The sequence below is a fragment of the Aphelocoma coerulescens genome, chromosome 3 (genome assembly GCF_041296385.1).
Source record: "Aphelocoma coerulescens isolate FSJ_1873_10779 chromosome 3, UR_Acoe_1.0, whole genome shotgun sequence".
Lineage (NCBI taxonomy): Eukaryota > Metazoa > Chordata > Aves > Passeriformes > Corvidae > Aphelocoma > Aphelocoma coerulescens.
The window spans coordinates 30787085-30813079 of NC_091016.1; the positions used below are offsets into that span (position 1 = coordinate 30787085).

Here is a 25995-nt window from a genome sequence, read left to right on the forward strand (position 1 = left end):
GGATCAAGAAAACATAACATATCTTATCCCCAGCATTTTCTGAAATACATAAAGACCAGCTGAGGAAGCCTTATCTTTCAGCAGAAGCTGCTGTGACTGACAGCCAGCGTCAAAAGAAGACTTTGGCAGTCACTCACAAATATTGGGACTTCAGATGTCATCAACTATTGCTAGTATTGTTAAATGGAGTTCTGCCAATAGATGAAAGGGAACAAAGGCAGGAACATCAAAGATGATATAATGTTCAGAAAATTCGGAACTAGTCAATTAACAAGAGGAAAACAAGCTATATAATCCTAGATCAAAAGTAACAAATTGAGACCTCTAGATATAATTAGCTGAGTTGTGTTGGGATTTCTTTAACAACTGCCATGGCATCTTTTTATATCATCAGAAAGTTGCCCACTTTTGACTCCTTTGAATATGGTCTCTCTTCTCTAAGCTTGCTAATTAGCAGCAAAAATGCAAAGGAAGTGGGAGACTGTTTTGCATTCAGTAAGAGAAAAGTAAGTAAACTTGTCATGTCTGCATTCAGTGACATGGATATAGTTCTGGTTTAAATCCTTGTTTAACTCCTGGGTGAGGCCTTGGTGTCTCTCCTTTGGACATGAAATTATATCAACAAGACTGGTTTTACACATAGTTTTCTTTGCTCATGATCCAGGACCTACTGACTATCATGGGCATTGTACAACTTCTGTCCTTTCATGGTCTTCATTTTAGAAATCATGTCTTTAGTTGAAGAATAAAACCTTAGACTAGTTTAAGGATAAGCATATGCATAACCTGTCACCTGCTACTGCAGGCAGCCTTCAGGTGGGCAGCAGTACCCACAGCTGCAATCACCTTGTGTGAATCTGACAGAGGGGTCTTTACAGGTGATTAATAAAGTCTCCTTTATACAATAGAAGTCAGTGGAGAGAAGAGACATGTCAGGCTTCTTTGCTCTGAACTACCTTGAGCAATACCACAATAATTCTTTCCTTGTTACCAGATAGAACAGAGAGCCTTTGCTTTGGAATTTTCCTAATTGGAGACCAAATGCCATATCTCTTGCCTCAGGGAAAGCTGAAATGGGGACTATCTGCTACCTAATTTCCACCAGTTCCTGGCAGTGTCAAGCACACCAGTTGTTCACTATCTGAATCAGAAGGCTAGGATGCTATCTTGGATGCTTCCCTCATGCTGATAGTGCCTCTGAGGTGGGTCCAGAGTAGTTTTTTCCTACAATTAGGATTGTATTAATGATATTGAAATAAAGTACTTGGTTTTCAGGAGTCTCCAGCTGTAGTCAAAATGGTCCCAATCAGCAAAACCTGCAATCATCTTCTGAAATCACTAATATCCTATAATCGATATCTTTTATCAGTGTGTATGAACTATTTGAAAAAGAAAATATAATTCCACCTCAACTACCTCTTCTCAAACTAATCTCAATGGAGCCAAGAATTTAGGCTACTAAACTGTAGTACTATGGATTGATTTGTGTAGCTTATTCTCAAAATGTGTTTTTCTGAAAAAGAAATACTGAAGCCTCAAGGCTCAGAGCTATATTCTCTTTAAATTCAGAAAAAAATTAAAAAGACCCATTAGTAAACCACCTTCATTTCGTAGCAACAGTACTGAGCAGTTTCCATGGAAATATCATTTGTGGGAGCAGGAAGTATTCATTTTACAATTAAACTATAGGAGGTAGTTAAATTTTTGATCAAACACATATTAGAACGTGGAGAATTCCCAGCCAAGTGCCTCACACTGTTAAAAATAGGAGAGTCACTTCAGGATCCATGCAGTGCTGTCTGGAGTAATGTGTGGAGAGAGGAGGAATATGCAGAAAGTAAAAGTGTGTCTGCAATTTCCACTGGTGAAAGACTCCAGTTTTTGGCTCCCATATGGGAAGGATTGAGCAATGGCTGGGTTTGGCTCACACTTGCAGGCTGACCTCAGATGCACCCCTTGGCTCATTAGCCATGAGAGCCAATGTAGGATGTGATGACTGCAGTGTTTTACAATTATCTGATTACTGGACAGTGAAGTTATAATTAAATCCTGGTCCTGAAGGTCTGCCTGCACTGTGGTTACTGCTCTGCCACCTTTACTTACCACAGCCCATGTGGATTTGGTAGCATTGTTTACAGTGAGCTGGCTCCAGTTGTGTTACAGTGAGATGCCACATGTTGTGGCATGGCCACGTGGAACGTTGCACAGGATAATCAGACGCCTGGAAAGTTAGTTAATAGGTAATTATCCTATGTGGAGTACTCTATATTGCTGCAAGTAGAGTGCTAGTGATACTACAGTTATTTTAAGTTGAAATCAGGCTTATATGCCCCAAAACAGATACATGTCCTAGTAAATTTTTTGGGGAGAAAGTGTTTAAAGCTTTAAGAAGATAGGCTGAAGGGAAGAGGCTCAGCAATGGGAAAAAAAGCAGTAAGTGGAAGGCTGCTGTGGGTGTGCTGCTAAAAAGGAGAATGTGTAAAGTGAACTAACACAGAAAAGGTCCAGAGAACAGAAGAGGGCAGGTGTGATGTTCCTTGGTGTGGGGAAGAAGCAAGTACAGGATGATCCCTCAGGGGGAGAGATTCTGGCCCAAGCAGTGGGAAGGACTAGAGGAGGTGGTGGCAGCCTTCTGAACACATATAAACCTAAGGCAAGATCTTGGAGCAGAAAGTGCAAGATCTGATGACAGGTTTACAGAGATATTATCAGCAGCATGTGTGTGTGTGCCCACAGAAGGTGTCAAGAAACCTTCTGGTACTTACCTTCAAGAGGAGCCTGCCTTCTGGGTAGTGTTTGGCTCAATGTGTCCTTGCAACTCTGTCTTTTCCTGATCTAGTTATTCCTCAGAAAGCTTAAATCACTGCGTAAGCCAATGCTAGGAGGTTGGAGTGTTTCTGCTTTTTTAAAAGAGACAAAAGAAATGTGGAATTACTGTTATTAGATTTGGAATTCTAGATTCCAGGTACTGTAGGAACTCTTTACCTATCTGAAAGTTTTAATGGTCTTGCTTACAACAGATTGCAATGGATGAGTTTCTGTTCTTCAGAAATCATGACTCTGACTTGTCACCTTCCAAATCATAAGACTAAAAAAAAAAAAAAAAGGGATAGTTTTTCTTAAAAGGCTCTTTTCTTAAGCCATTATGATATTTATATAAGCACCAGAATTTCTATTTCTCTGAAATAAAATTTGAGAATTTTAGATATATTGGATCTTTAAAGAATGCACTACCATAAGACTCATGATAATCATGTAAGTTTAGGGTACAAAAGTTAAAGTCTACAACTTAAAAGAATTAAGAACCTAAATATTTTTTCTGGCCCAGCCTTAGTCGACCTGGCTTAAAGTCAACTTGATTCTGCAGCGCTGCAAATTATTTGTATGTTTTTATATCTCTACAACATGCTGGTTGGATTTTGGAAATTGGATTGAGCCCTGTTTCTTGCACATTTCTACATATTACTGAGCCCATGAGCTGGGAAGTGCCAAGGAAAAATCCACTTAGTTTTGGGGTTTAAGCAAGACTGTGATTATATTGATACTACTACTATTCAGCTACTCAGAATACTAGAAATAAGCCATAGTTTTGTCTTCAGAGACTGTACAACAGCTTTAGTATCTGTTCTCCTTTCCCACTGTAAATTATACACTATAATTTTAGTACCAATTGCAACTGTTTGCCTCAGCAGTGTGGCAAGGTATCACTAAGTGTTTTGTGAAATGAGCTGTGTAAGTGAGATAAAAATCCCATGAAAAATGTGAATGGTCATTAGGATCGTGTATGAGAAACCCATTTTTCTAATGGGTTCTTCACGATTTCCTACTGGACATCAAGTGCAGAGGTGTTAATTCCACATTTATTTGCAAGTAGAAAATCAAATTTGCTTACGAAATTCTAACTTCTTTTAGACAAAGTACCTTCTGCCACTGAAGCAACTCTAGAAAATAAACTCTCCTGAAGATATAGAGATGGAAGGTTTCGACACAGGTATTTTGAATATATGAAGCATATATGTGGATATATGAATATATCCACACAAAAAAGTTTGCATTAGGACAAAGAGATTTCTATGCTTAATGAAGAGCTGGCTGTGAGGAGAGGACCAAGTCATATTCCCTGGCTCTGTAAAAATTCCATCAGGCTTATCAGGGAGCCACACTTGTCAGGAAGTGGGGAAGCCCATCATGCTTTTCCCTTACTGGGTGCTGCTTCAGAACTTATTTTCTAGGTTAAAGTATAATTGCTCCAGAGTGGCCTTTTAAAGACATTGCTTTCCATGTGGATTTTCTTTTGTTTTTCTTTTAATTTTTGGAGTCATGAATGAAAGGGGAGCTGGTGGATTTTGAGCCTTCCTTGGTCTTTTGCAATGATATAAATAACATGCTGATGGGAAATTACCTTGTAAACAAGAGTATTTTGGAAAAATGGCATTTTCCTTAGTAGCAAGGCATCATGATTCCCCCAAGGATATGTGTTATTACTGCTGGTAGCTGTTAGAGGACACTGAGCAAACATTACCACATAATAATAAGGCTTGAGTTATGGTTAACAAAGGCTAAATTTCTCTCATGAAGAGAAAGAAAGTCTTCAAAAATCAGTTGAGTCTGGCTTAAGCCATATGCTATATTGCCACTATACTGGCAAGAAATCACATGGAGGACAGGTAAAGGGCTGAAAAACAATGCAAAGGTGAAGGATTAGTTTTACTGTTTTGCTTGCTCTTTCTGAAAATAGGATGAAGAAGAAAAAGAATTTTCTAGATATGTAAGAGCAAATCAGCACATGGATTTCCTGACTGAAGAAGAGAACAAACAATGGGTTTGCTTTGTAAAGGGGTACCAATGCTAAAATTCCCAGCCTGAAGCTGGAATGAGGAGCCCCAGTTCTGTGAGGTTTCCCTGAAGCAGAGACCAGCAGAAGTCATGTAGAAGGACTTCAGATAAATTTATAGGCTGCCAGGAAAGAGTCTTTCTACTTTCCTTACAATTTTTTTAGGTGCATCAGTGGTTATGCAAAGTAATTAAATAAGGCTGAGTGTCTCCAGGTGTGTTTCCAGTTTCCAAGAGATGTCTGATTTTTGTCACAGCCTGCATATTTGATTGACAAGTTAGAAGGACCAGATCACTGTTGGATACTCCTAAATCATTTGGTTTGATGCTGTGCAATTCGTGACAGGGACAGTGTTTCAGCAACGTTTTGCTGCAAGGGAAAGTCAGTGACTGAAAATAGAACAGAAAACTATCCAGTGCACACATCTTTTGGGTGAAGAGTGAGATGTAAATGGCTTCAACAAGAACCTGAAGCTGAAACAGACATATTCCTGCAGAGTATGGAATTACATTTTTTTAAATATTTCATTACCCATAGACACCTCTTGCTGGGTTTGAATTTTCAGTTGAATTCTATAAATTGTTTCTAAAACCCTGTTGCTAATAGTTTTTTATTCTATTCCATGTAAGTTAGGAGAATAAAAGCATGAAATGGATAGAGTTTTTTAATTACTATTTGCCTAGAGTGAAAGCACAAATATTTCCTAAAGCCTGTTAACACTGTAAGGAGTATAATAACGGGTGAAAATTTATAGATGATTAAAAATTGTTTTCTGCAGGAATTATCATCTTCCATGATAGTGAATATGAACAATGGCAATTTTGTAAAACCATCAGAGTTTTATTCTATAATCTGGAGTGATTGGGATTTTATTTAGCTAAGAGGAGGAAAACTGCCGAAGGGAACACTTGCTGCTTTAAGTGCAAATACTCTTTAAAAATATTTCTATATATAAGCAGATGTTTGTGTAATAGATTTTAACTGGAAGGTCTCCTTAGGGGAAAGATCTGGTTCTCAAAAGCAATGATTGATACCAACTGCTTCTCACGAGGCCTCCATGGAAGGGCTACTCCCCTTCATGGCTATGTCGTGGAAAAGCACATTATAGCCTGGAAGTTCTCCTAATAGAATAGACTAATCTTGATTAAATAAGAGGAGACAACAGAGTTTACAAGAAAACAAGTTTGAAGAAATTTGTGGCCTCCTACAAGGGGCAATTGTCTGTGATGGACATCTTTAAAAGTTCTCTTTTCATAGAAATCAAACAAGGTACTTCTCTGTGACAATTTACAGCTGAGTGGGTAGAGCCAGACTCACAGTGAAAATTTTATTGCATACCAAAAACACTCCCCAAGAGTAATCTAATAATTCATAGTCATTGTAACATCTGTCTAGATAAAATACTATTTTTCTTCTGTTTGCATTTTTATAGTCTCTCTACATCTATACCAGATGTCATTTTGAAATTACTGACAACCTCCACCTCCACAAAGAGACTGTTGAGGCTGTTTAAAATTTCTTACTTTTGGTGGGGAACATATATAACAGTCCTGTAGTTTAATTTATACCTTTTTCCTGGTACTGGCAATCCAGCAGTGAATAATTGGGATCAGTCTTGCTGAGTGGAAGGACAGAGTTATCTCAAAGAGTGAGATTATGAAATCTTAGACTTGTTCAGAGAGGGAAAGGGTAAGTAACTGTGTGCATGGGGTTTCCCACCAATCTGGCAAGTCACTCCACCAGGAAAAGGGAAAGGAGGAACGTAAGAGTGAGAACCACCTTCTTTCCATGGCACTTTGGTATTACTTCCTGATAAAGATGCTGGCTGCTCAACTGAACTGAGACAGGTATACAAAAAAGGGAATTTATGAATGAATTATTCGCAGTCTTTCACCTGAGGTGGTACTGGAATTTGTATGTCTGTCCATCAAGCTGACCAGATCCTCTGCTACTGTTCTTACGAGCCAGTGGTCCTCTCAAAAGAGTCCAGATCTGCAGGAAAACCTTGAGAAACAGCCTTTGTGAGGCAGAAATATTTCCTCTCTCTAACCCTTACTGCAAGGAGTTAAATGTGTCTCCTGTACAACACACAAAATGGTAATGTAGCAAAGCTCGTTCCCATCAGGAGGTATGTGAAGATAACCAAGGTCAGAGGATGACAGAGAAAAGAGGGGAGAAAAGCAAAGAGAAAGGACAGAACAGAAATTGAAAAGAACAGTTTGAAGAAGAGGGCTGAGATCCAGGAAGTCCCAAGAAGAACCTCAGAAGACAGTTTCTCTGAGTCTTGAGCAATGAAATTCAAATGGAAAAATAAGAAAGAATTCAGGGAAAGCGAAAGAGATGCATGGAAAAATGAAAGGAAAGGGGCTAGATGACAATGGAAACAAAACCTGTAGAGAGTAATCTAGCAAGGAAACTAGTCTGGAAATAGGAAAAAGGATAGAGCATATGGCAGCTAGGTGGACAGGGAGCTGGGAAGGGCAGATGGATGTGGCTTTGCCAGGACGTGCACGTTTATGAGGATATATTTATCTCCTCATAAGTGAATTGAAGCTCTTCATAAGACTTCTCTGAGATTTGCAAATCCTGGGTTTTGCTGAAGCTGGCAGATGTCTCCCAGAAAGATTAATGATATACTAGTCTTTTTGAAGTTCTATTTCCCTGGATTCTGGTCCCAAAAAATGCCATTGGATGTTTTTTGCTATCACCTTTGTGTCTTTAACTTTGCACTTCACATAATGGCTTTATAATGTTAACAACCTGATGACAGTTCATTATACATTATTAGACAAAGATTTTATTGTTGTGGGTTAGGAATATTCTCATTATTCATAGGTATCAAGGGCATAGTTGTGTTGGGCAAATAATTTTAAATAAGTATTGATAAAGTGACATGTCCTTGTGAATTTTGCTACACCATATTTCAGAGAAATTTGTACAACCTCAGGGAGTTCAAGTTCTACCAGTAATGTGACATGTAATTTCTCTTCTCTATCTTAGCAAAACATTATTGCATTATTTAATCTTGGGATTTCTTTATGAAGAGAATTTAAAATGTGTTTGGAAAATCTATTATGAACTTGAGGTCAAATATTTAAACCATCATGTAGTGCCGTGCATCTCTGGACACTCATATTCTAAAGACATCAGACAGATATTTTTGACCCAGAAAAGAGCAGAATGACTTCATATTGAAGCCAAAACTATGTTTTTATTAGCTTGTCTTCTTTAAAACAAATTAAAAAAAAAAAAAAAAAAAGAATCTTGACAAAAAGAATAAATGTGTGATAGTTTCTACTACTAAAAAACTTCAAATCCCCAACTCCCCTCCCCCAAACCACTAAAAATAAGCAAACAAGCAAAAGGCTACCAAGGTACAACTAACTGCTGCATGCACAGTATTTCTTCCTAAAATAGCTTTAATAGCATGCTTAGCACATTAATATTGGCCCTGATTTTGATCTCAGCATGGGAATTGGCTGGTGTGGTGCTACATTCATTCTAGGAAGAGGGTCTTTCTAAGTCATTAGACTCCTTAGGAAAATTTTCATACTTCATAAGCATCGAGTCTATTGTGGAAATTACTTCATTGTCTCAGTTTTCAGTGGTGAATGTTGAGAAAATCAGCACTTATTTAAATCATGGGAAGTGCAAACTGACCTCTGTAGCATGGTGAAGGCTGCTTCTTTCGGCCAGCATAGCGTCAGCTTCAACATCACTTTGACAGCTTCACTGACCAGGAGCCAGCCTCAGGGCGTGGCTCACATTTTGTGGGATGAACATCTTTATCTTGTATGCAGTTACTGAGGAAGGGAAGAAACTGAAGTTCTTAAAAAGGGATGTTTTAAGATGAAATGCTCTAAAAACACACAACTGAACACAGCAGTTTTTTTGAGATCAGTCAAATCCACAGGGATTCCCTCTAACAACCTTGTAATCCATCTACTTGTTAGGTTATAAGTCTCAGCTAAACCAAGGTATTCAAGAATATGAAATGTGAAGAAAATAACCTAGATCCAGTTTAGATTAATAATAAAAAATGTGACCTAGATGTCTAAAATACGAGAAGGTGGTATTAACAAAATATTCAGAATTCTAAAAGTTGTAAGAATATTCTGTGATTTTCACATAAGTGTATAAAGGCTTGGTGTGTACTCCAAGTTCTAGGTTCAAATTCAGAAGAACAGAACAACAGATACTCACCATTAGACCAAATTTTTGTGTGCTTTTACAGGTGAGCATTATTAAGGAAAAACTGGTTTAATGTGATTAATGTTGGAGTAAAAATACTATGAAGGATTCTTTAAGAGAGACTTTATAAAGGGTTAATAAACATCTTCGCTTAAACCATGCATTGTCCTTCAGAGTCCTATTCAGTCATCCTTTTTCTCCAAGATAAGAGCTGTGATTGGCAAAGAACTTCTACTGCTGTACTCATTATAGTTCCCACATATTTCAGATTGCATATTTTTCCTATTAAAGTGGATGTGTCCCTGAAGAGGTAAAAATTAGATGACAAATATCTCCACGCTACAGTGTGGAAAGTCACTTCATCTTGTTCTGTGCAAAGGCAAATGATGCAAAATCTTCATCTCTGGGGAAAAGAAGACATCCCTGTGTGCCAAGACGCTTAGAGATCAAAGGTATCACTCAAATGTCACTGTGTTTACTGAGATTTGTGGCCTCATAAAATGAGATAACATGATGGAGTATTTTTCTAGTCATTGATATGTGTTGCCAAGGAAGTAAAGCTGCTTCCTACTTCCTACTTCTGTTCTTCTTGATGTTAGTCATCTGCAGTACATATTTTATCAATGACTATCTAAACTAATTATGAGAATCAGTCTCTGAAGGTTCTACTACCAGCTTCTGGAAGGAGACCCTCCAGTGGCACAGCACAAGACAGTGCTATTAACTTTCCCCTGGGCAGGTTGATGCAGTGAGGTGAGCTTTGGTGGGAACTGCTCTGCCACAAGATGCGAGTGTTTGGCCAGGCACAGGGGTCTGGGTGGCAGTGATGAAGTGGCTGCCCTCGGCATGAAGCTGCTCCTCACCCTGTGCAGGCTGGCAGACAGATGTGAGGAGTGCAGCCAGGTTCTGCCTGAGCTATGCATGTTATTGGCTCCTTACTTTCACAAAGACTCAATTACAGCAGGGATTGTTTTCAAATAATTAGCAGCAAATTTCCTCCTTGTAACAACAGAAATTTAATCTGAGCAAGAGCCAGAGGCCCCACTTCCTCTCTCCCTGAAAGTCACTGCCAGGCTCAGATCAGATGCTCTTCTCAGATGCTCACTGAAACCAGAGACCTTGAAACCAGAGCTGCTGTGCTCCCTGAGCAACACTGAACTTGCCTCCTCCACAGAGGCTTTTGTCTCACCAAACTCACAGGGAAGGTTGTAGGTTTTCTCTCTTTTTCAGCACATATATAAAGCTCATGGAAGCAGTTGCTGAGTGTGTGGTTGTTTCTTTCAGTCCACTCCCTTGAAGGTCACTGGATTTCTAAGAAATACTGTGAGCAGGCACTGACTTCTGCTCAACCTTAGAATCTTGTGAAGCTGCAACTGGGATGCACAGGTTTTAGGTGCAAAGACAGGTTTTGGCTCACATTCGGAGAATGTTCCGACTGAATGACTTGTAATTCTTTGCACTAGTACTTTTTTCTCTACTTGCTTTACATTGCACTGCAGGTTTTCAGCTTTCCATGTATCAAAAATGAGTCATCTGGTCTTAGAGGAGTCAAGATGAAAAAGCAGAAGGTAAGATAAAAAAGCCCCTTTACACCATGACAGGCAGTGATGCCTGCCAGTATCTGCAGATGGGTTAGAAGTCAGACTGCCAAAATGTCTTCTGTCATGAGAGGAGAGGCCCAAACTGTCCCTTGCTGTTTCCTGAGAGGACCTGCAGAGACCAGCTTCTCAGCTTGTCCTCGGTGCCTAGAATTGTGATGGCTGTGAAGCCCTGCGGGAGGATAGACAGGCTGAACACACCTTAGGGGTGGCTCTGAGGCTTAGCAGTGCTCACCTAAGTAACAGTCATCTGTACTTTCAACCTGTTCTGTCTTTAGTCTCACAGTAAGGATTTTTTCTAAATACATCTTTATAAAGTTCAGTGACAACCTTTAAAAACCAGGAGACCTCTCTTTCCTTTTGTGCTAGCAAAATGAGGAAGGAGAAGGTGATTTTCGTTGGCCTGCACTCTTCCTCATTCTTTCTTTTCCTATTTCATTATTATGATGTGTTCATACTATCTCAAGATTAAAATTAGTCCACCTCAGCTTTTCCATCTAGCTTTAATTATGGGTTTAATCAGTGTTTGCAACACATGCAGACATGATTCTTATTTATATGCATAGAAGCCAATAATGAATCCATTACCAAGGCAGACTTGAGGTTATCATCTATTGGGGTCAGGCTTCAACTTTTGACACAGGCTGTTATATTACTAACCATTTAGATTGTTAAAGGAAAGAATAATGTGACAACATGACAAATAAAGTGCCTGGAAAATTACTTTTTTCTACTTAATACAATTTTGAATAAGCAAATAACTCTTAATCACATCTTTCAGCCCAAAATTCTAAGTTCAGCACCTCATAAACGGAGATGTTCACACCACCTGTGGCACATATAACACAACGTATGGCATGTCTAATAGATGGTGTTTCTTCTGCAAGTAGGTAAGGATTAAAGGCTCTCTTGAGTACCAGAATGGATAATCAGATATGAAGATAAATCATGCCTGTACATACTTCACTGTCTGCCAGGGACTGAGTGGGCCCTTCAGTTTATTTGCAGAGGACACAAAGCTGGGCAGAAATGTCAATCTTCTGGAAGGCAGGAAGAATCTACAGAGGGATCTGGACAGGCTGGATGATGGGCCAAGGCCAACTGTATGAAGTTCCACAAGGCCAAATGTTGGGTCACAACGTTGTCACAACAAACCCAGGCAGCACTGCCAGCTTGAGGAAGAGTGGCTGGAAACTGCATATGGCATCTGAGGGTGCTGGTGACAGCAGCTGAACATGACCCAGTATGTGCCCAGGTGGCCAAGAAGGCCAATTCCATCCTGGCATGTACCAGCAGTGGTGTGGCCAGCAAGACCAGGATTGTCCCCTGGTACTTGACAAAGTTGGACCACACCTGGAGTGCTGTGTTCAGTTCTGCATCCCACACCACAAGAAAGACACTGAAGTGCTGAAGTGTGTCCAGAGAAAGGCAATGGAGCTGGGGAAGGGTCTGGAGCACAAGTCTGATGAGGAGCAGCTGAGGGAGCTGGGGGTGTTCAGTGTGATTGGCTCAGAGCAGACCTTAGTGCTCTCCCCAACTCCCTGAAAGGAGGATATAGTTGTCACGAGGAGGGTTGGTCTCTTCTCCTAAGTAATAACTGGAAGGATGAGAGAAAATGGCCTCATGTTGTGCTAGGAGATGTTTAGATTGGTATTTGGGAAAAGCTTCTTTGCAAAAAGGATTGTCAAGCACTGGAAGAGGCTGCCCGGGGAAGTGGGGGTCATCATCCCTGGGGGTATTTAAAAGCCATGTAGATGTGGAGTTAGGGACATGGTTTGGCAGTGGACGTGGTAGTGTTGATTTACTGGTTGGATTAGATGATGTTAAATGTCTTTTCCAACCTTAACAATGCTGTGGCTCTGTGTTTCTGTGATCATTATTGCTGAGTACTGGGCTCAGAAGTTGGATCAGTAGTCGGCTAAGTAGGGGTTCTTAGGAGTGTGGATCCGTATTGCATCCTGCTGAAAGGACTTTTCTGACAGGGAGATTTTCCAAAATGTTTTTACTGTGAAAATGAAAAGCTAATAGAGGCTGTTTTTAAACGGTTGCAGCAAAGATAGCAGGCTTACGGGAATTGCCTCATGGGTTACTTTTTTTAAAGAAGCTGGAATTATCAAGCAATTTTTTCTGGTTTTAGTTCTGAGTAGAGATACCCTTAAACAGATGGGTGTTTCCATGTTTTATGGCAGTCTAGTTAATTAATTTTAATATCTTGAATGTAAACAGCAGTAACATAAGCGCAAAAGTGCCTCAGGGTTAACAAATGCTTAAGAGCATGTGCCAGTTCAGGTTTTGTATTGAGCCTTCAGAGCAAGCAATTAATTCCAAGAGCCTGCATCAGCTACCAAGAAATTGCAAAAAAAAAGAGAATTATTTGGCCTGCCAGTATTCTTTGACAGAAACTCTGTGGCTTAGCAATGCAAATAAGTCCATGAAAAGAAAACTGCACAACAAAAGAAAGCAAACTCAATCACAACGAAGAGTATTTACTCTTTAGCTTAAAAAAAAGGTTTCTGCTAATTGTCTAAGCCTGGAATGAAACTGAGGTTGTTATAATATACATAGAGCAGCAGTGCAACATATTCAGAAATTTCTCAATCCCCTCAGATCCACTAGAATTTTAAATCATAGAGTGTTATGATTGATAATCTGATACAGATTTTCTGGGTTTAGCTTCTCCTGTGACAAGTAGTCTGTTGAAAAAAAAAATTCAACAATTTTTTTAAAGTGTCAAACTCCATATATCCTCCCATCAAAGCAGAGAAGATAAAAACAACAGCTAATGTTGATATACTACAAATTCAATGTCATGCTACAACTAATGGACCGAAGAAGCTTACTTAAACCATTTCAGTAAAGCTTTCTCATCAGAGTAATCCCTCCTTGCCACTACTCATTCAATTCAAGGTCCATTGAAGTCTGTGGGGGAGTCTTTCTTGTATTTTATGTGATTTGGGAGAAAATCATACCACATAAACAGCATCACAGCTTCTAACAGCTAAAAGGTGACTGAGAGGCCTTAAAATATAGTCAGTAACAGATAGAAATACATAAACAAAAAAATAGGAATTGTACAATGGCCTGGGAATATCTATTGCAGTCTATGACTGTTGTACAGAGCACTCAGTAAGGAACACAATGATCTGTCATCTGAACTATAAAATCAGTTTATAGTTTCAGTTAAATTAATTTATAACTGCAATCAATCCTGTTAATTGGTCAGCATGGAATATGAGGAACAGCAACACCCCTGCACTTGAGAGTTAACACGTTATAGAGGATTTAATTTTAGTGTGACAGTAAGTATAAAATTATTCACTGACCATGAAGATAAATTTATAACACTACTGGGTTCCTATTCAAATAGACCTCCAAAGTGTGTAACAAATTAATCATTTTGATTGTACAGACAATGAAGCACACAGCAATCTCACGTAATTGCAGCATAAATTTAGATTTGTTGTTATTCAAATCACACTTTTTTTTCCCAGGCTTAATATTACAATCATTTGAGTGAGCCTGTAATTTTATACCTTGATGGTCCTTCGATTGCTTTATGCAGAATCAATGTATTTAAACTAAAGGGATTGAATCACTTTAACTTCATATGACACAAGTTCTGCTGAGCTTTTAGTTGAAATAATCTGATGTACACAAAATATTTAGGAACCTTTTATTTTAAGATATACTTGGCTTAACATGGCAGAAGCAGAATAAGATGCCCACGTCCAGAATGGATATATTGACTCTTCTGACTGATCATTTGCCCACTACCGACAGAAATTTAAAATCTATAAATGGCTACAGAAGTTGCTCAGTGTCACCCAGCTACAATAGGGCTAAGGAAGTTCTAGTGTCCTGCTGGCATCCTAAAATGGGCCTTTCCTTTGGGATGTGGGTGGAGGAGATCCTCTGGTCCTCTGAAACCTTTCTGGCAAGCCTCCCTGGGAAGCCTGTGGCCATCAGAAAAGTCTGGGATCTTGCCAGTTTTGTTGTGCCTATGGCAGGTAAGAGGTGCACAGAAGTCACGTGTGGTTTTACAGTTTTATTGCCACAGGGGGGAACACACAGAAAAGTTGGACTGTAGAACACAATTTTAACAGAGGAAGTTTCACATTATTTGAAGGTCAGGTACCCACTGCTAATGGGAAACATAAAGATTCTATACTCTTTCATCCAAACTGAATGGCAAGATACATAGAACAGTAAAAAAATCCCCCACAAAACAAATTAGCCCCCTCCCCAAAAATCTCTCCAAAACCTCCCACGAACTCTGGGGGTTTGGCTTTGTGTCTGAATGATGCTGACAGTTCCAGTTCTGCACTCTGAGCACTTGCGTCAGTTTGCAGTTGACAAGAAAAGGACTAGATTAAGAAGCAGAGAATTAAAACTAAGATGCATTAGCAGTTGATTACTTTCACCACAAAAACCAGCTTGGCTTTATTCAGTAATGTTTTTTTACTTTCTTTTACTGTTGCTACTTTATTAATTTTGGATATTGTTACTTCCTAGGAAGTAATTATCCTGCCTACATATTTTCTTGATTCAATGAATAGATAAAAGTCAGAATCGCTAAGAATAAATTTAGACATCTGATGGAACAAAATGCACAATATTGGTTTTGTGTAAGAGTTTCTAAAGGTTGAAGCCTTCATTTGTAACCAAGTAATCTGCAATTGTTTGACACGTCTTGTGAAGACATGCTTGTTTAAGCCACAAACCATAGTTTTGAATAGAGTGTAATTACCCCAAAGGCTGCTGTCTTTATCATGCTTCCACAGCCATAGGTGTATACAGCTGTGGAGTATAATCAGAATATTCAACATTAAAATCTTAATAAAGATCCATGGCATAAAGGAAGCTCCTTTTCTTAGAGGAGCATCGAAGGGTGAGATGATGTGAATGGTGTGGGCTGGGGAGAGCTGTCACTGACTGCAGTTCTGCCTCTGTTCTGCCATGTGGCAATTCATAAATTTTGGCTTCAGCTTAGTATAAGAAAAAAATATTTCAATGTCTCTAAGTTATGTGCATATTTCCCAGCTTTGCTGTAGTTTGTCTCTAATATATATACACAAAAGAATAAATCTTGCCTTTTCAGAGTTCTGTAAATACAAAGTGTTTGCACAATGTGAGATGAGCACTGTACCTTCCCCACTGGAGTAATGAAGTGAATGGAGGTGGCATCTCGTGATACTGTGACACAGTAAAACATTGTCTCAGTGCTGGTGGAAAAACGCATATTTTAACTATTTCATGTAGCTAGTATTAGGTATGATGAACACATGTCCCTGTGTTCCAGGAGACTCTCGTGGTGAGTTGTCGTGGTTTGACACTGGCCCAGCGCTGGGCACTCACGACAGCCGCCCCCTCACCCTCCCCTGCCACAGCTGGGCAGAGGAGGGAAAAGGAAAAAACAGTCAACAAAAGCTTCATGAGTGAGATAAGGACCGGGAGAAACACTTCAGGGGCGAAACAGGCTCAACTTAATTTGCAGAGTGAATTTATTACTAACAGCATCAGAGGAGGATAACGAGAAAGTAAAATAAGCCCTTAGAACACCTTTTCTCCCAGCCCCTTCCTCCCTCCCACCGACAGCGCAGGGAGACTGGGCACGGGGGTTTGGTCAGTCCATCACCGAGATTTCCTCCCGCTGCTCTGGGAGAGGAATGTTCCCCTGTGAGGCCGTGGGCTCCCTCCCACAGGAGACAGACAGTTCTCCTGAACTTCCCCGGCGTGAGTCCCCTGTCAGGGGCAGCAGCCCCACCGCCCCTGCTGCAGCCTGAGCCCCTCCCACGGGCACACGGCCCTCCCAAAACTGCTGCGCCGGGGGTCTCTCCTTCCACGGGGTGCAGTCCCCCGAGGCCAGGCTGCTCCAGCCTGGGAGCACGGCCCTCCCTCTCCACCGGGTATCCCACTGGATCACAGCCTCCTCCAGGCACCCACCTGCTCCAGCACGGGCACCTCCCCCACGGGCTGCGGGTGGATCTCTGCATCCCCCCTGGATCCCCACGGGCTGCGGGTGGATCTCTGCATCCCCCATGGATCCCCACGGGCTGCGGGTGCATCTCTGCATCCCCCATGGATCCCCAAGGGCTGCAGGTGGATCTCTGCATCCCCCCTGGATCCCCACGGGCTGCGGGTGGATCTCTGCATCCCCCCTGGATCCCCACGGGCTGTGGGTGGATCTCTGCATCCCCCCTGGATCCCCATGGGCTGCGGGTGGATCTCTGCATCCCCCCTGGATCCCCACGGGCTGCAGGGGCACAGCTGCTTCCCCATGGTCCTCACCATGGCCTGCAGAGGCACCTCAGCTCCAGCACCTGGAGCACCTCCTGCCCCTCCTTCTGCACTGCCCTGGTGTCTCCCTGTTGTTTCCCTCACATGTTCTCACCGCCTCTTCTTCTCTGACTAGAATCCAAAACCTTGTGACTTTGTTTTGATTTTCCTTTTAAATATGTCATCACAGAGGTGTTACCAACCTCTCTCATTGGCGCAGTTTTGGCCAGCAGCATGACCATCTTCAGAGCCATCAGCCATTGGCTCTGCCAGACATGGTGGAAGCTTCCAGCAGCTTCCTCACAGGAGCCATCTCAGTGGCCCCCCTGCTACCTAAAACCAGGCTGTGCCAAACAAATACATGAGTGCATAAATAACACAGTAACTTGCTTCCTGGAAGGATGCAGGGAGGTGTTTTTATGAGTTGGTGTTGCAAAGTATGAGAGAAATTACTACAGTAGGATGCAGAAGGGCAGCTGGTGGAGAAATAGAGGAAAGGCAAAAAGCCCAGGGAAGGGGAGAGTTTGACCATTGTTCTTAATGACAAAGACCAGCAGCATTTCTGTGGTAGCCTAAGGATGGTGGGGTGTCTTGATGATAGGCTGGGGTTTCTGCCAGCCCCTCTATTGCTTGTGTCTTACAGGGGATGAAGGTTTGACCAACTTTCCCTCAGGTAGTTTATAAAAAAAACCAACCAAAATTTATAAGAACTATTTTTAAGAACATTCCTGCTTGGCTGCTTTGTATCTCACAATCGTTTTAAGGATCATCTTAAAAATTCTCTAAAATAAACATGCAAGAACTTCAAGTCCTTACTGTGAAATTGGCACTATATACCACACATGAGTAACATTTCTGTTTTTCCTTTAGTTTCCTCTCTTTTTAGAGAAAGATTCAGAAAAAACACAAATACAGCAGGTGGAGGACATCATCTTCACCATCAGCCTCTCACCTGTTTTGCTCCTCCCTTGAATAAAATTTCAAATAGGAGTGACCCACCTAGTCAGCTGGGAATGTAGTTGTCTTGGAAGTGAGTGGTGTGCCCTGTGCTTGGAAATGCTGGATTACTGCCTGCTGACCAGACCTTGTTGAAATCAGCCACTGGACATCAGCAAAAAGTGAGTAATCTTGTACAGCAACACAGTGCCAGCACAAATCCAGGCATCAGCAGGAAGGGCCTCCAAGGGTTGTCCTTGAAGAGTGATTGCTTACTGAATGCGGGTTAAAAAAAATTTTAATTACTCTCAGAATATGTTTTGCTTGTCTGGAAAGGGTCATTTTTGCTGCATCCAAAGTAGATTGCAAGTACCAAGTCAGTTAAAAGTTAAATGTAGCTGTTCACAATCCATAACATGCTGTTATAAATAATGCAGCACACGGTATAGAAACACAAACAGAATTATGAATAATGTGGTGGAAATTACTTAGGGAAAGAGATTCAAGCTAATAAAAACAAACGAACAAACAAAAAAACTAAAATGCTGTGGCTTGGGACTTCTAAGTTTTGGTCTGCCAAATAGAAAGAGTTTATTTGGGGGTTTAAAGCATTTTTCCATGGGGCTTGTGAATTGTTAAGATCTCCTTGTTCTTTCCCTGTACTGTACTCAGTGGGAGTAGATGTTTACTCATTTTGGTTTACTTGCTGGCACGACTACATTTTTGCATAAATCCTTTTATAAAGGGTGGTGTTGTGGGCTCATTCTGCCTGTGCTAGCACATTGGCATGCTCTGCCTGATCAAAGAATGAGTCTGCCACACACTGGGGGTGAATATATTCTCACCCCTGCTACACCAAGGAGAACCTTCCTGTTAAAAAAATCCATCTTGAAAACAGGAGGTGCATGCACATTGCTGTTTCTGTGAGAAGTTTCAAGAAGTTTGTTACAAATGTTGGCAGTACTATGACTTTCCAGATGTTGCACTCCAATACAAATATCTTAGACCTACCTTGCATTCATGAATTAACTCTCTAAACATGTAAATATTAGCTAGAATCCTAGAGCAAACAGAAATAATACTCAAAGAGAGGTATTAAAAATCAAGGTACTAAATATTGATAAATTCACTTATTGTGAGATAAAGATTTTCTGTCTCACAATTAATATAGAGATTAATTATACAAATTATTTTTAAAATATTTGTTAGGATAGTCTTTTAGGATTCTGTAAAGATGCTTTAACCTTGAATTTCCACACCACTTTCTCTGACAGTGTCTTTGGATACACTGACAGACTGATGTTTTATTTATGTTTAGATTATGGTTACAATAATACACATCGTTGATTGGATTCTTGGCTTCTGCTTTCCACTGTGAAGATGATTCATTGTATGGATTTCTGAATTGGGCCTCTACTGAAATAGACAAAAGAAAATACTTAAAATTAGATTTGAATATGTTTGGATTTTAAAAACGTGCCTTTAACAAAAAACTGTTTGGTCATGGCAACTTTGGACCAGTTCAGATGACAATCAGTAAAAATTTATCCATTCACACTTATTTTAAAAAAGCTCTTTTGAGTCATGGATTTAACTTCTTTAGAAGTGATTAAATGCTAAACACATAGCATTTCAACCATAGCAAGTTCCTATGTCTCTAACTTCAAAAAAAATCAGTACTTTAGGACACTATTTTGCTGAAGATGTTCAAAAATTTTGAATTTAAGCTTTTGAATGTATTTTTGGATAAAGAAATTTAGTTTATTGCCTATAAATAGTTGATCAGTATTTCCATAAGCAATTATTCTTCAGCACTATTTGATTATTACAAATAACCAAAAATTAGCTCAGCGACTACCTATTTATATCTGCTGAGGGGTAAACTTGCACATTTGTATTTGATGATATATATATACAATACTGAAGTAATTTAAATCACTCTAAAACTTTTGTGATCACATCACAGACGTCAAAGTATCCATCTTAGTGCATTTAATTTTATTTCCCTAAATAAATGAGTATTTAAAAATTTTTTAGTAGAGGTACTTACTCTGTTTCTGAACTGATTCCTACTGGTAATTATTATAGTCTAGGGAAGTAGTTACACATTGGTAAAATACTTTGTAAACACAGTATTTCTGTGTACTGTCCCAGGGCTGTTGTCTTCCTTTTACTATGCAAGACTTCCATAGTGTTCTAAAATTGAACATTAGAACTGCCAGTTCTAAGGCTGCTACTCATTTCTATTGTATGTTTCTTTGTACTCTGTTGCATGTCAATATTCAGTTCGCTTTAGTAATTTAGTTAATGTCAATAACCAAAATCTGACATACAGCAGTCTTGCTTATAAAACTTTTAATTCTGTTCATCAGAAGAAGCATTTGGATTGTACAAAATGCTTTCTTGTAATTTCTGGTCTGTTATCAGGCCAGTAACAACTTGGAGACTGTCTAATGTAGCATAAAACAAATAGTCTTAGCCTCGAATGCAAGCATACAACTGGGTTATTTTACAGGTTGCCCCTCTCTCTGTACTTCTTACAGCCTAATGAAAGTAAATCTTGACATGATTGGGAAATGCTTCATGAGCTTCCAATATTTTTCCCTAGGCCAGAGGACACCAGTAAATTTTAGTCGTTGGGAGGCATTGCCCACCTTCATGTAGAACCCTGCCAGCGTCTGTGGCAGATGTGCTCCTGTCCTCACTGCGAGCACTCGTATCTGAGGGGAGATGCTGAGTGCAAGCTGCTGTGGAGGTTGCTGCAGCAGGCATAAGGGCATGTTTTTAGAAGCTCCTGAAGTCTTGTAGTCTCCTGCTTAAATTGTAGTTCCTCTCGATTGCGTTATAGAGAAAAGTACAGCTGTGATAGCGTCACCATAGTGAAGCAGGAGGGTTGTGAATGATGTGGACTTGTGAGGAAATTTCCTCTGGTTGTGCTCTTTTTCTTTGTTTTCTGTGTCCTTTTCTTTGCCTATTCCAAGATAAATGTCTGCCATTGATTTTCAGTGTCTTCTTTCTCTGCTGTGAGGAATATGGCTGCTTTTCCAACAGTGCATACATACTGCATCACAAATCAGGGTGGGATGGTACAGCTATGCACTGTACAAGTTGGGCTGCTTTGGGCCCTAAGTGTTAGAATCTCATCTAAAAGCTCTTCCCAAAAGGAAACCAGGCCTAAGGGTACCAGATTTTCAACAATATTTGTGCTCCTAGTGAAAACCCTACCCTTCAAATGGCTTTGGCATCCTCTGAAGTTTGCTGTTGAGCTCCACAAATGCCCAGATTCACTGAGCACAACACTCTTGGAAAAGCTGACCTTGCCTGAAGCAGAGGCTCAAAGTCATGCTGAAGTCCTTACGGCGCCTAAGTGGATTCAAACTAGAGATTCCTTGCTGGTAACGCCAAGTCATTCATCTGTGCTGTGACTGCATCCACTTCTACTGCTCCTGCACATGTCTATCTCTCTTTAGGAACCCCTGTGAGGCCGTCCTGTTAGGAGTTTTTAGTTACACAAACAGTAAGGAAAAATAAAGGTCAGAGATAAGTGAATCTCAGTCCAAACTGCAAGCGCTGCAGACACCTCATCTGACAGGCAGGGAGATTTGGCCATAGAGAGGTAAAGGGTTAAGGCTCTGACATGGAATTCAAATAATGTTTTTTGAGGGTTGCAGAAAAATACCCCACTAACTTCTAGAGGATTCTATGGCCACTATAGGTCAAAAAATTATGATCTCTTTATAGTGAAAACAGGCTGGAAAAAATGTAAAATTTTTGAGTACAGGCATGCAGCTTTTGGGTTATTTGCTGGTATGTAGTAGTAGTGAGACTGCAAACATTTTAAAACACAAAAGAGATGAATGCTTAAACAAACAAAAAATATAACCACAAACACTGTTCTTGTAGTTCAAACCACACAATGGTGCAAAGAACCAGTTTTGGGGGGTGGGGAGGGAGGTATCATCGGTTGGTTTTTGATTTTTTAATTCCATCCCATTTACCATCTGGTGTTGGTTCTAGGCATTTTTAAACAAGAAATCATACACTGCACTTGTTATTTAGGTTATTTCCTGCTTCAGTTCTTTCTTAAATCTTGGATAAATATCTTCTGGTCCTGATGAACCTGTTTGTAAACTTTTTCTGAACTTCAGTTGAATGAAGAACCACTGAGATAATATTTATGGGGAAAAAATTGTGTTTGTGTGGTGGGAAGAAAGCACATTTCTGATGAGAGAATTTTCTGAACTCCTCTGCATTCATTGTGAATAAAAATTCATTTAATTTATCTGCTCTGGTCTTATCTTCTGAAGGCCTCTTGTGCCTTTACCATTTATTATTGCACAGCCTTTATAGAAAGCTTTTGGCCTTTGATGGTTCTGTAAAAGGTTTTCATATTACTTTTTTTATCTTTAGTAACTTTGTTCTTTAAACTCTTTGGCCTGCCTTGTGTTTCTAACCTGACAGAGCTCATTCTCCATTATTTTCTTCATTTGAACACAATGCCAACTTTTTAAAGGTCACCTTCTCCCTTCTGAAACCTGGTCTAGAGCACATGTAACTGATCAAAGCAATGATGCAGTGAGTTAAGATGAAGCCACTGTGGTCAGTGAAAGTTGCAGTGTTAATGAGATATCCAGACAGGAGGGGAGAGCTGGGGGATGGTCAGTAATTGAGCTCAAGAGGACTCAGAAGTTCAAAACCTCTTTTTTGCCTCTCTATGGCAGCTCCTGCCTAGAAATCTGAACAAACTGCTGTTGCTTTTTATTGTCCTGAATACAGTAGGGAAAAAAAATGGCAATTTAAACAACCAGAATTGCATCAAAAAGTCTTTATTCAGTTTTTCCTCCTAAGGGACCTAAGACCCTCAGAACTGGGCTATCCATTTGGGTAAAAAAAAAAAAAAATTAAACTGTTAAATGACATTAATGTCAAGCTTAGAAAGATGCCATAAATTGCAACTGTAACACAATAGAGTGAAGGGATACAGATTTTGCCATACAATAATCTAGTATCAAGGAGCAAATGCAAATAAAACAGTGCTATGCTGTACTATTACTAATTATGCTAAGACTTGTTGCTCGATATGCTGAAAAGCTTTAAAGCAGAGCACGCACAATAAAAATTAACACAAAGTTCAGTTCAGCTGAGGCAAATTTAAAAAACAATTCCTTTTTGCTTTTAATTCCAAAACTCTAGTAAGAGCATTTAAAAATAAAGTAGGATTTTTTTCAAGGAACAAAGTTTGACCAATCTGCAAAATGAAAACAAGCAGCTCGATGTGAAATGGCACCTGTATCTGCAGCATCTACTCAATTTTGACTCCCCTTAGGAATATATAGAGTAACATCAAGATTTTCTTTTCAAATATTTTAAAACTTGCACATGCTTAGTGTAGATGGGACGTAGCTTCACTTAAGAAAAAGAAAACAGAGTAACCAGCAATACCTCTTATACAAGCAGGGTTTGAGAGCTTGGTCTGTTATAGCCAAGAGTTTCAGTCAATTATTTCTTTGTGAACACAAATTGGCATAAAAATGCTCCATAACTCTGCTGCATACAGGGGATTTCCCACTTTTAATTCTTCTTCCTATCACAGCTTCAGGCTGGCCTGTAAAATTCACTTCAATGTATTGTTAGGTGTGATGGGATTTACATAGATTTGAAAATCCCCTGACAATAGAGCCTGGGTGATAATTAGGTTATATGACACTTTGCCAATTGCCTTTATTACTTGAGAAATAGCACAGAATTTTTTATGGATCACAACTGAAATTAGATGAAACTTTGGAATTGCAGCAGTGGCATAAGATGGTGGCTATACTGTCATATAAAACACTTGTACACTCACATTATTTGTGCTCTTTTCCATCAATGTGAAACCTTTGCTTTTATAGTTCTGCTTTTTATGGCTCCTTGTAGCTTCATAGGCATAGCAGTCTCTGAGGTCATTGTTTTTAACAAAATCACTATTGATTGGTGGTGAGAGGAACAAAACAATGAAAAAATGCCATTGGGCAGCTGATGTAAAAGTATTTTTTTGCTCCTATTACTGATGCTGTCAGGAACTAGGTCTGTATTAAATATGTGGTGCCAAGTCCCCCATCGGTCATCATGGAGCTGCAGAAACTTACTGATGCCTCAAAGATCTAGAAATAAAACAACACACTTTTGAGACAATTTTAATATAGGAAGTAATAAAAAAGCTTTTCTTTAATTGGAGGCCTCCAGGGGCAGGTATGGAAAAATGCCCAGACCACATAGGGCGAATACAGTTTTAAAAGTTTAGCAAATTAGCATAATTGACAAGAATTCCCAATTAGAAGCACAAGTAATGAGGTAATTCTCCCCCTCGGTTCTACCTCTTCTGGAGCCCCCCTTTCTTGCTTCTAGCTGTACTTTTTTATGAGAAAGTGTCTTGGGAGTGTAGCTCATCTGTGGTTCCCAGAGGAAGAAGAAAGATAGGACTGGGGCCTTTAGAATGTATTTTCTTTCTTTCTTTCTATCAGCATTGGAGTTAGCTAGGAACTATATAACTATACTGTGATATTCTACAGAGCTACAAATATATATGAAGAAAATATAAAAGCAAAAATCAGTCTGGCATCATTACAGCCTGTGGTGGGACCTTTGCTCTGCAAATCCCATCGTGTACAGCAGTGTTGTGATTAATACTGTAGGGAATTAGCACAAAAAACTTCAGTGTAAGACACCATGGAAGGAGAGTGTGATAGCTACTTTAAACAAAACCAATCTCGCTCCCTTGCACTTGGATTTCATCCTTTGCCAAGACATATACCCATGTGGCTTGGCCTGGACAAGGAGTGCTGGCTATTGCATCCTCATCTCTCTTGTATCTTTTGTGACTAGCAGCAATCAACCATATTTTGAATGTGCCCCACAGGTGTGGATGGCATCTGGATTTATTTCAGCTCATTATTTTGCTTCAGACCTTGTAAATCTTGGTCAAAATTTTTGTGTTTCCTGGTTCTTTTTGCCTAACCTTTTCTTCATCTCTTGTCCTCTAACCATTAGGCTGGCTTATTGTTTGTATCTGGCCATTCAAATGAAATCACAGAGATAGTGCTCTGTAGCAATTCATGTGTGTCACTTTCACGCTCACATTTCCATTTGTGCTTTTTCCATAGCAGTCAATATTTCTGTTAGAAATTCCCACTGTCTAGCTCTAGGCATCAGCTGTTTCTCAGGGAATAGCAGAGCTGGAGAAACATGGCACCCCACCCAAGCCTTTCCAAAGAAGGGATGCAGAGGAACTAGGGATTACAAAACCCCGAACAACTAAGTCAGTTAAGGATTTCTACACATTCAAGCAGGAATTACCTGAAAGGCTACCACTCTGAAACTATCTTCTCGGTGTCAGTACCACTGTTGTTTAGCTTTTCTGCCAGAAACACATCCATGTTTCTACCTGCCTTTTTTTCTATTTTTAGAATAATTCTGATCAGGGCTGGGATAATTTTCCTGACACACAGACAGCTTAGTTCTGCTTCTCCCCCATGACTTCACCACCTCTCTAGCCTCTTGTAAAAATGCTGTCTCTTCCAAAATGCTGCTGTTAAATGTACATTCCTTTGAAGTCCTGACTTCTGGATTCCTACCTCTCTTACAAGATTCTCTGTCTCTCCTGTCCAGAGTCTTGTCTCTCCTAACACAATTTGTAAAGTAACACTTTCTAGAAGCACAAGGAAATAATGTTTTTTAAATACAATTAAATGAACCTTTTAAGCATATTTTAAACTATATAGAGCTAAAACCTTCACCAGAACTAAACTTCACAGCTTACTGGCTCCAGCTCAGTTTACTTTTACTTCATAGCTCTTGCAATTTCAGAAGCTGTCAGCTTGAAATCCCAGTTTGAACTCTCTGCTGAGTTTGCTGGCCAAGTTCCCCTAAGGGTGATTGTAAGTGATGGAACAATTAATCAAAAATTTGCAAAGAAACAAAAATCAAGCCATTCAGAATGAAAATGAATACAACTGTGTATAAAATTTTCCATGTGTAGTTCCTAGGGAATCTAGAAGCATTTAGACCCTGTAATAAGATACTTAATCATCAAGCGAGGTTTAAATATTTTTAAAAATCAAATAATATTTTCATCACATATTCGTCCTTAGCTAAGCAATTCTTGTTTTGGGAAAGCAATTG

General features: G+C 39.8%; 1 long non-coding RNA gene across 1 annotated transcript in view; it reads left to right on the forward strand.

Moving 5' to 3' along the window:
* Positions 1-17909: 17909 nt before the first annotated feature.
* LOC138107876 (uncharacterized) overlaps positions 17910-25995 on the forward strand; it is a 100153-nt gene continuing 92067 nt past the window's right edge. The window contains exon 1 of the long non-coding RNA XR_011149746.1: positions 17910-18017. This is a non-coding gene — a long non-coding RNA (uncharacterized lncRNA). The remainder of the gene's footprint in view (positions 18018-25995) is intronic.